This window comes from Trachypithecus francoisi, unplaced genomic scaffold, assembly GCF_009764315.1.
Source record: "Trachypithecus francoisi isolate TF-2019V2 unplaced genomic scaffold, Tfra_2.0 Contig00408, whole genome shotgun sequence".
Lineage (NCBI taxonomy): Eukaryota > Metazoa > Chordata > Mammalia > Primates > Cercopithecidae > Trachypithecus > Trachypithecus francoisi.
In genome coordinates, this window is record NW_022680627.1 from 44,864 (window position 1) to 56,681 (window position 11,818).

Here is an 11,818-nt window from a genome sequence, read left to right on the forward strand (position 1 = left end):
CAAAATCTCTAAGCATTTGCTTATCTGTAAAGGATTTTATTTCTCCTTCACTGATGAAACTTAGTTTGGCTGGATATGAAATTCTGGGTTGAAAATTCTTTTTTTAAGAATGTTGAATATTTGCCCCCACTCTCTTCTGGCCTGTAGAGTTTCTGCCGAGAGATCTGCTGTTAGTCTGATGGGCTTCCCTTTGTGGGTAACCCGACCTTTCTCTCTGGCTGCCCTTAAGATTTTTTCCTTCATTTCAACTTTGGTGAATCTGGCAATTATGTGTCTTGGAGTTGCTCTTCTGGAGGAGTATCTTTGTGGCGTTCTCTGTATTTCCTGAATTTGAATGTTGGCCTGCCCTACTAGGTTGGGGAAGTTCTCCTGGATGATATCCTGAAGAGTGTTTTCCAACTTGGTTCCATTTTCCCCCTCACTTTCAGGCACCCCAATCAGATGTAGATTTGGTCTTTTTACATAATCCCATACTTCTTGCAGGCTTTGTTCATTTTTTTTCTTCTTTTTTCTTTTGGTTTCTCTTCTCGCTTCATTTCATTCATTTGATCCTCAATCGCTGATACTCTTTCTTCCAGTTGATCGAGTCGGTTCTGAAGCTTGTGCATTTGTCACGTATTTCTCGTGTCATGGTTTTCATCTCTGTCATTTCGTTTATGACCTTCTCTGCATTAATTAGTCTAGCTGTCAATTCTTCCACTCTTTTTTCAAGATTTTTAGTTTCTTTACGCTGGGTACGTAATTCCTCCTTTAGCTCTGAGAAGTTTGATGGACTGAAGCCTTCTTCTCTCATCTCGTCAAAGTCATTCTCTGACCAGCTTTGATCCGTTGCTGGCGATGGGCTGCGCTCCTTTGTAGGGGGAGATGCGCTCTTATTTTTTGAATTTCCAGCTTTTCTGCCCTGCTTTTTCCCCATCTTTGTGGTTTTATCTGTCTCTGGTCTTTGATGATGGTGACGTACTGATGGGGTTTTGGTATAGGTGTCCTTCCTGTTTGATAGTTTTCCTTCTGACAGTCAGGACCCTCAACTGTAGGTCTGTTGGAGATTGCTTGAGGTCCACTCCAGACCCTGTTTGCCTGGGTATCAGCAGCAGAGGTTGCAGAAGATAGAATATTGCTGAACAGCGAGTGTACCTGTCTGATTCTTCCTTTGGAAGCTTCCTCTCAGGGGTGTACTCCACCCTGTGAGGTGTGGGGTGTCAGACTGCCCCTAGTGGGGGATGTCTCCCAGTTAGGCTACTCAACCCACTTGAGCAGGCCATCTGTCCGTTTTCAGATCTCAACCTCCATGTTGGGAGATCCACTGCTCTCTTCAAAGCTGTCAGACAGAGATGTTTGCATCTGCAGAGGTTCTGCTGCCTTTTTTTTGTTGTTCTTGTTTTTAGCTGTGCCCTGTCCCCAGAGATGGAGTCTACAGAGACAGGCAGGTTTCCTTGAGCTGCTGTGAGCTCCCCCCAGTTCGAGCTTCCCAGCGGCTTTGTTTACCTACTTAAGCCTCAGCAATGGCGGGCGCCCCTCCCCCAGCCTCGCTGCTGCCTTGCGGATGCATCGCAGACTGCTGTGTTAGCAATGAGGGAGGCTCCGTGAGCGTGGGTCCCTCCCGGCCAGGTGTGGGATATATTCTCCTGGTGTGCCCGTTTGCTTAAAGCGCAATATTGGGGTGGGAGTTACCCGATTTTCCAGGTGTTGTGTGTCTCAGTTCCCCTGGCTAGGAAAAGGGATTCCCTTCCCCCTTGCACTTCCCAGGTGAGGCGATGCCTCGCCCTGCTTCAGCTCTTGCTGGTCGGGCTGCAGCAGCTGACCAGCACCAATTGTCCGGCACTCCCCAGTGAGATGACCCCAGAACCTCAGTTGAAAATGCAGAAATCACCGGTCTTCTGTGTCACTCGCGCTGGGAGTTGGAGACTGGAGCTGTTCCTATTTGGCCATATTGCTCCGCCCCCCTATTTGAGTACTTTCCAGAAAAAGCAACTGTATGGTATGCAGAAACTGCAGATCAGTTAACTGAAACTATTTCCTGACAGACCTACAAGTTCCATTCATGAAATCATTTGCTGCTTAGGTTAGTCACACAGGGTATTTCTTTCCCTAGAAATAAAAGCAGAAGTAAACTGATGCCCTGTCTTAGTTCAGTTTGTGCTATATAACAGAATACTATAGACTTGGTAATTTATAAGGAAAAGAAATTTATTTCTGATGATTCTGAAGGCTGGGAAGTCCAAGAACATGGTAGTGGCTTCTGGCAATGGCCTTCTTGCTACTTCATCACATGGCAAAAAGTAGAAGGGCAAGAAAGGGTAAGAGTAAGAGCAAGGGGTGGGGGCACACTCACATTTATAACAAGCTGTCAAGAACTACCCCACTCTTGCAATAACGACATGAGTATATTTATGAGGACAGAACACTGATGACATAGTCATGTTTTGTTAGGCTGCACCCACCAACACTATTGCATTGGGCATTCACTTTTAGCACATGAACTGTAGAGGACTCATTCAAACCAGAACATGAATCTTCTATTTTCTCCTTATTATTCAAAACATGAATGTGAAAGGGGAGGTCAGATTGACATCATCTTTGACATGAGCATTTGATCATAGTAATGAAGACTTCTATACTAAACATGGTAAACAAAAAAAAGAAGGCACTTGACTTTCTTATGCTTCAGGGCTACCATATTATTTCTATTCTAGGCCACCATAAGACTTATTGTATTTGAGATATATAAGCCAACTATTTGATTAAGCTCTTGATATAGTTTGGATAATAAATATTTATCTCTCTCAAATCTTTTGTTGAAACTTAATCCCCAGTGTTGTAGGTGGGACCTGGTGAGAGGTGATTGGATCATGGGGGTAGGTTTCTCATGAACGTTATTTCCCTTGATGCTATCCTGATAATAAGTGAGTTCACATGAGATCTGGTTGATTAAAACTGTTTCTCCAACTTGCTTCTCCTCCTGCCATATGATGTGTCTGTTCCTACTTTGCCTTCTGCTATGAGCAAATACTCCCTGAGGACTCTGCAGAAGCTGAGCAGATGCCAGCATCATGCTTGTACAGCCTGCAAAACTGTGAGCCAATTGGGCCTCATTTTCTTACAAGTTGTCTGACCCCTTTGTAGCAATTCAATAACAGCCTAATACATTCATTTTTACGATTTTTTTATTATTTGTAAGTGAACACAGTTTTAGTTTAAAAATATAGGTAAATGAGGGCCATATCATGAAAAGTGTTCCACTCTTGAATCAAGAGTTTGCAATTTTCTTCTGTCAAAAATTTACAAAGACTCAGATCACCTATGTATTCATTACAAAGCTGAAATGTGTAAAACAAATATGTCAACAAAACCAAGAATGAAATATAGTGAAGGATAATGAGTTCACAAAGACATGACAGGTCTAATAAAATTGTAATCCAGATGGGAGGCAACAGGCAACTTATTTTAAGGAATAAGTTCAGGAATAAATAGGAAAATACAAAGTGAAGAGAAATGGCAATTATTAATACAAAAACGTGAGGCATTAACTGCCTATATTGGATAAAGAAGAGTAGGGGTAATGCAAATGCCAAGGCTAAGGGACTAATGGAATAAAGTTCTCATAGATTGAAAGTGTGAATACACCTACAATAAGTAAAGTATTTGAATTAGTAATCAAGAACTACCCCCCACCAAAAACAAAGTTCCATCTCAAGATTACTTCACTAGTGAATTCTACCAAAACAGTTAAAAAGAGCTCAGATCCAAGGGAAAAGGAAAGGGAACTTGTATGAACAAGGTAATGTTCTTGAGAAGTCTCAAAACCACAGCCCACTCCAGTACTTGTGCTCATGAAGGTAAAGAAGGTCACCTTGACTTCAGATCCCAGTAGCCTGCCAAATTGGGTAGGGAGGCTGAGAACACTCCTACCTGCCCTTTCCATGGATTACTAAGTCTCTCAGTGTTTTACCCCTGCCAGCTTCTTTTTACCTTATTTGTGTGTGTGTGCATGTGTGTGTGTGTGTGTGTGCATGTGTGTGTGTGCGTGTTTGTGAGTTGTAGATTCTTCTTATGAATTGACCAATAAGCTCCATTGCTCTCTCTTTAACAGTCCATTTGGCCTATGATTATTCACCTGTAATATCGGCTCTTCCTTCTGAGGATAATTGATGATTGATATCTTTGTCAGCCAACTGGAAATCTCTGATGCCTCGGGCTGTGGGAAGGTCTGAGAGATGTACAGTGTTTGGGTTCCACTCTTTGCTACAAAGGAGGGCAATGTTGAGTGGGCCTAACTGTGCTCTGGTCTCCCAGCAGCAAATGCAAGCACAACCTCTGATGGGAGTGGCAAGAGAGTGATATAGACTCTGTAAGATTTACTCGGTTATAAATAGGCTTAGTGTGGTGATTTCCTCAAATGCCAACTGTACTAGCAATGTACTGGGTTTGTGAACACACTCAAGACCTTCTAATTAGCTGGGGTGATGTGGGTATGGTGTTAGCTGAGATAAGACAAAAGTTTTCTCCTTCCCAAATGTTGTGTTATTTTGCCAGCAGATGTTGTAATAGGCTGTGCCTATTGGCTTCCAGCTAGGAGGTGGTTCTTGCAGGAGAGAGCCACCTACACTAGTAGCTGTGGGATTTGTGCTTGGCTTATATTACCCAGGGGAACATGTAGAAGAATGAAATATGATTCCTATATCTCACCATATACAAAAATTAACTCAAGATGGACTAAAGACTTAAATATGAGACTTGAAATCATAAAAATTCTAGACAAAAACCTAGAAAAAAACTCTTCAGAGCATTGGTGTAGGCTAAGAATTTAAAAGACTCAGTGTTTAAAAGCAATTTCAATAAAAACAATTGACAATGAGACCTAATTAAACGAAAGAGCTTCTGTATAGTTAAAGAAACGACAAGCAGAGTAAACATACAACCTATAGAATGGGAGAAAATATTTGCAAAATATACTTTCAACAAAGGACTATTTTCCAGAATCTACAAGAAACTCAGACAGCAAGAAAAAAAAAATCAAAATATTCCCAGTAAAAAGTGGGCAAACAACATGAACAGAAATTTCTCAAAGGAAGATACACAAATGAGAGAGTAGAGCAAGATGACAGAATAGAATGCTTCACTGATTATTCCCCATGCAAGGACATCAACTTAACAGCTATCTACACAAAGTGTACCTTCATAAGAACCAAAATCAGATGAGCATGCGCAGTACCTAGATTTAAATGTATATCACTGAAAGAGGAACTGAAGAGATAGAAAAAATAGTATTGAATTACTGACATCCTCTCTTCCCCTGGCAGCAGTGGCATGGTTCAGAGAGTGTTTCTGAGTACTGAGGGAGGGAGAACACAGTAATTATAGAGCATAAAATTAGTGATGTTCTGTTATGGCAGAAGGGAAAACAGGCCCAAATTCAGCTGATGCCCATTCACAGAGGGAGCATTTAAACCAGCCCTGGCCTGAAGTGAATCTCTGATACCAGTGGTTGGAACCAAATTTCTACAAGCCTCATCACTGTGGACTATAGGGCTCTGGGACTGTAAATAAACTTGAAAGGTAGTCTTGGCTACAAGGATTGTAACTTTTATGTGAGTCCTAGTTCTGAACTGGGCCCAGAGACAGTAGACCAGTGGTGGGAGGTGCAACTTACTGAAACACCAGCTGAAGATGGGTAAGGGGGTGCTGGCATACCCCCTCTCCTAATCCCAAGCTGCACAGTTTTCACTTCCAAAAGAAACTCCTTTCTTCTGCTTGAGGTGCCTGAGGAGTGGGGGCTTGAATAGCTAGCAGCAATACCCAGGTACTACGTTGAGGACTTTGGGTAAGACTCTGAGACTTGCTGGCTTCAGGTATGACTCAACACATTCCCAGCTAGCTGGCTATCAGGAAAGACTCCTTCTACTTGAGATACCAGAGTAAAATATAAAGGCAACTTTGTCTTGCAACTAGGTACCAGCTTGATCACAGGTGGGTAGAGCACCAAGTGCACTCCTGGAGTTTCCAAAGCCAGGACTTGGCTCTTGTACAAGATCTAGTATTCTACATGGGCCTGTGGTAGCACTGCTCAAGGCGTGAGACTCCAGTCCCTTTGGAAAGGAAACGGAAGAGTGAGAAGGACTGCATTTTGTGGTTTAAGTGCCAGCTTAGCTGCAGTACAACAGAACAACAAATAGACTTCTAAGGTTTTTGACTCTAGTCTCTGCCTTCTGGGTGGTACCTCTGGACATGCCTGGGTACTGGAAGAATTTGCTGCACTGAAGGGAAGGACACAGGCCTGGCTGGATTCACCACCAGCTGATTGTAGAGCCCCAGATGCTTGGAAACATAGGCAGTAGCCAGGGAGTGGTTACAGCAGGCTTTGGGCAAGGCCCAGTGCTCTGCTGGTATTAAGTCTGACCCAGTGCAGTCACAGTGGTGGTGGATACATGAGTGCTTGTGTCATTCTATCCCCAGTTTCAGTTGGCTCAGAACAGAGAGAGCGACTTTGTTTATTTGGGAGAAACTAAGGGAAGAGAACAAGAGTTTCTGTCTGGTAATCCAGAGGATTCTCTTGGATCCTGTCCAAGACCATCAAGGCAGTATCTCTACAAGTCTTCGAGAACCACGGCATTATTGGGCTTGGAGTGCCCCTAAAGCAGATACAGCTTAGATCACAACACTTAACTCATTTCCCATTTATTAAAAAAAGTGTAGTTCACTGCCAGTGCAGTATTCTAGGGGCAAATCGAAAATAGGTTAAGTCCTTTTTAATATCTGGAAAGCCTACGAAGAAGGATGGGTCCAAAAAAAAAAAAAATCCCAGACTACAAAGATGACAAAAATACCTAACTCTAGAATGCCCAGCCCCAGATGAACATCTACAAGTATAAAGAAAATCCAGGAAAACATGACCTCACCACATTCACTAAATAAGGCACCAGGGACCAATCCTGGAGAAACAGAGATATGTGATCTTTCAGCCAGAGAATATAAGATAGTTGTTTTGAGGAAACCTAAAGATATTTAAAATAACACAGAGAAGAAATTCACAATTCTATCAGATAAACGTAACAAAGAGAATGAAGTAATTTACAAGAGTTAAGCAAAGATTGAGGAGCTGAAACATACAATTGGCATACTGAAGAATACATTAGAGTCTTTAGTAGAATAATAGAATAGTAGAATTGATCCAGCAGAAGAAAGAATTAGTGAGCTTTAACAGAAGCTATTTGAAAATACAGCTAGAAGAGACAAAAGAAAAAAGAATAAAAAACAATGAAGCACACCTACAGGATCGAGAAAATAGCCTCCAAATGCAAATCTAAGAATAGCCTCAAAATGCAAATTTAAGAGTTATTGGCCTTAAAGAGGAGGTAGAGAAAGAAAAAGTAGTAGAACATTTATTTAAGGGAAAATAACAGAGAACTTTCCAAAACTAGAGAAGGGTATCACTATCTAAGTACAAGAAGCTGATAGAACACCAAGCAGATTAAACCCAATGAAGAATACTTCCAGGTATTTAATAATAAAACTCCCAAGGACGTCCTGAATTTTATTGCCTAGATTTTCTGCTAGGGATTTTATGGTTTTGAACCTTACATTTAAGTCTTTAATCCATCTTGAATCAATTTTGTGTAAGTTCAAATACATGAAATTTAAACAATATGCTCCTGAATGAACAGTGGGAGAATGAAGAAATTAAGAAGAAAATTGAAAAATTTCTTGAAGCAAATGATGAGAAAACACAGCATATGAAAACCTATGGGATTCAGCAAAAGTGGTACTAAGAATAAAGTTAATAGCTGTAAGTGTCAACTATCAAAATAGAACAAGAACATCAACTAAACAAACTAACAGTATACCTTAAAAAACTACGAAAGCTGGAGCAAACCAAACCCACAATTACTATAAGAAAAGAAATAATAAAGCTCACAGCAGAAATAAATGAAATTGAAATAAAGAAAACAATAGAAAATATCAATGAAGCAAAAAGTTGTTCTTTAGAAGCGTTAAAGAAAGCTGACAAACTTTAGCCAGAGTAAGGAAAAAGGTGAGATGATCCAAGTAAGTCAGAGATGAAAAAGAAGACATTACAACTGATATCACAGGTATTCAAAGGATCATTGGTGGCTACCATGAGCAACTATATACCAGTAAATTGAAAAACTTAGAAATAATGAACAAATTCCTAGATACATACAGCCTACTGAAATTGAACCATGAAGAAATCCAAAACCTGAACAAAATTATAACAAGTAATCAGATTGAACTCAAGAGAAAGCATCCTAGTAGAGAAAAGCTCAAGACTCAATGACTTCAATGATGAATTCTAGCAAACATTTAAAGAAGAACTAATACCAATCCCACTCAAACTATTCCACAAAATAGTGAAGGAGGGAATACTTCCAAACTAATTCTATAAGGCCAGTATTACTCTGATAAGAAAACCAAAGACACATTAAAAAAAAGTTACAGGCCAATGTCTCTGAGGCATATTGATGCAAAAATCCTCAAGAAAATAGCTGCAAACCAAATTAATGAATACATTAAATAGCTCATTCATCACAACCAGATGGGATTTATCCCTGTATGAAACAGTGCTTTAACATATGCCAATTAATAGATGTGGTACATCTTATCAACAGAATAAAGAACAAAAGCATATGGTCATTTCAAATGATACTGAAAAACCATTTGATAAAATTCAACATCCGTTCATGGTAAAAGCCCTAAAAAAACAGAGTAGAGAAGAAACATACCTCACTATAATAAAAGCCATCTATGAAAGACACACAGCTAGTAACACACTAAATGGGGAAAAATGGAAAGCCTTTCCTCTAAGGTCTGGGAAACAACAAGGATGCTTACTTTCACCAATGTTATTCAAGATTGTACTGGAATACCTAGCTAGAGCAATCAGCGAAAGATATAAAGGGGATTCCAATTAGAATGGAAGAAGTCAAATTATCCTCATTTGTAGATAATATAATCTTATATTTTAAAAAACCTACAGACTCCACTAAAAAACTATGAAAAATAAACAAATTCAGTAAAGTTGGAAAATATAAAATAACATACAAAAATCGCTAGTATTTCTATATTCCTACAGTGAAAAATTTAAAAATAATTTAAAAAAGTAATCCCATTTACAATATCCAAACATAAAATTAACAATGAGATGCCATCTCAACCCAGTTAGAATGGCGATCATTAAAAAGTCAGAAAACAACAGATGCTGTCGAGGATGCAGAGAAATAGGAACGCTTTTACACTGTTAGTGGGAGTGTAAATTAGTTCAATCATTGTGGAAGACAGTGTGGTGATTCCTCAAGAATCTAAAACCAGAAATACCATTTGACCCAGCAATCCCAATACTGGGTATATACTCAAAGGATTATAAATCATTCTACTATAAAGACAGATGTACATGTGTGTTTATTACAGCACTGTTTACAATAGCAAAGACTTGGAACCAAGCCAAATGCACATCAATGATAGACTAGATAAAGAAAATATGGCACATATACACCATGGAATACTATACAGCCATAAAAAAGAATGAATTCATGTCCTTTTCAGGGACATGGATAAAGCTGGAAACCATCATTCTCAGCAAACTAACACAGGAACAGAAAACCAAGCCCTGCATGTTCTCACTCAAAAGTGGGAGTTGAACAATGAGAACACATGGACACAGGGAGGGAAACATCACACACCAGGGCATGTCAAGGGGTGGAGAGCAAGGGGAGGGAGAGCATTGGGACAAATACTTGATTCATGTGGGGCTTGAAACCTAGATGATGGGTTGATGGATGCAACAAGCCACCTTGGCACGTGTATACCTACGTAACAAACCTGCACATTCTGCACATGTATCCCAGAACCTAAAGTATAATTTTAAAAATCACTAAAAAATATGAATAGAAGGGACATTTCTTATCATAATAAAATGTATTTATAAAAATTCCAAAGACATTTTATATCAAATTGTGAAAATCTAATAGGTTATGCCCTAAAACCAGGGGGAAAAAAACCCCAAGTATATGCACTTTTACTACTGCTATTCAGCATCTTTCTTAAGGTCCTAGCAAAAACAATTAGACAAGAAAGAGAAATAATACAGCAACTTGTACATTATGGGTTTTTTTCAAAAAATTAAGGATTATATGTCATAACTAAATGGGATCTATATGGGGAGTACAAGAGTGCTTCAATAAGAAAATCAATCAATGTAATATAACACCTTATTAGAAAGAAAGGAAAAATCTAACAAAATGACCATCTCAATAGAAGCGGAGAAAGCATAAGACAAAATTCAATACTCTTCCTGATAAAATCACTCCAAAATATGAAGAGAAGGGAAATTCCTTATAATAAAATGTATTTATAAAAATTCCAAAGATATTTTATATCAAATTATGAAAATCTAAAAGCTTATGCCCCCAAATCAGGTGGAAAAGATCCAAGTATATCCAATTTTTCTACTGCTATTCAGCATAGCACTTAAGGTCCTAGCCAAAACAATTAGATAAGAAAGAGAAATAAAAGGCATTTAGGTAAGAAAGCAAGATGTAAAACTGTTTCTATTTTAAAATAACACAATTCTATATAAAGAAAAGTCCATGCAACCCACAAAAACAACTAGAGCTGATAAATATTTTCAGCTTAATTTTAGGATGTAAGATCGGTCCAGATATCAGTTGTGTGTGTTTATATCAGCAATGAACAATATGAAAATAAAATCAATGAAATAATTACATTAGCAATAGCATCAAAAGGGCCAAAAGCCCAGAGAATCTATAGTCAAGAAGAAAAAAGACTGAAAACTATCAAATGTTGCTTAGAAAAATAAGGAGTACCTAAATAAATGGCAAACCACGTCATGTTAAAGGATTGAAAGACTTAAAATTGTTAAGATGGCAATGCTTCCAAAAGTAATCTAAAGATTGAATGTAATCACTGTCACAATTCCAATGTCCTTTTTAAAATTTTTTATTTGTGTAAAAATGGAAAAGCCAATCCTGAATTTATATGCAACTACAGGGAGAGGACTCAATTTCCAAATTTCCAAACTTCAAAACAAAACTATAGTAGTCAAAACAGCATGGTACTGGCAAAAGGAAAGAAATAAAGACCAATGGAATAAAATTGAAATCCAAATGTAAACCTAATCATCTATGCCCAGTTCATTTTCAACAAATGTGCCAAGATCATTCAATCTAAAGGAAGCATTTAAAAAATAAATAAAGGAAGAATTTCTTCAACAAACAGTGCTGGGACAACTGGGTAACCATACAAAAGAATGAAGTTGAACCCCTATCTCACTCTTATGCAAAATATAACTGAAAGTGAACAAAAAACTCAAATGTGAACTAAAACTATAAAATTCTTAGAATAAAACATCGGGTTAAATCTTAATGCCTTCAGAATTGGAAGTGGATGCATAGATTTGACACCAAAGCAACTAAAATAAGAGAGATAAACTGGGCTTCACCAAATTTAAAATGTTTGTTCATCAAAGGACAAAATTAAGAATGCGAAATGACAACCTACAGAATGGGAGAAAATATTTGTATTTGATACATATTTAGTAAGGGTTTAATGCCCAGAATCCCTAATCAATTACCTACAGTTGAACAACAAATGACGAGCAACCCAATATAGAAATGAGCAAAGGGCCAGGTGTGGTGACTCACACCTGCAATCCCAGTGCTTTGGGAGGGCTGAGGTGGGTGGACTGCGTGAGCTCAGGAGTTTGAGACCAGCCTGGGAAACATGATGAAGCTATGTTTGTACAAAAAAATACAAAAATTAGCTGGGTGTGGGGACTCATGCCTGT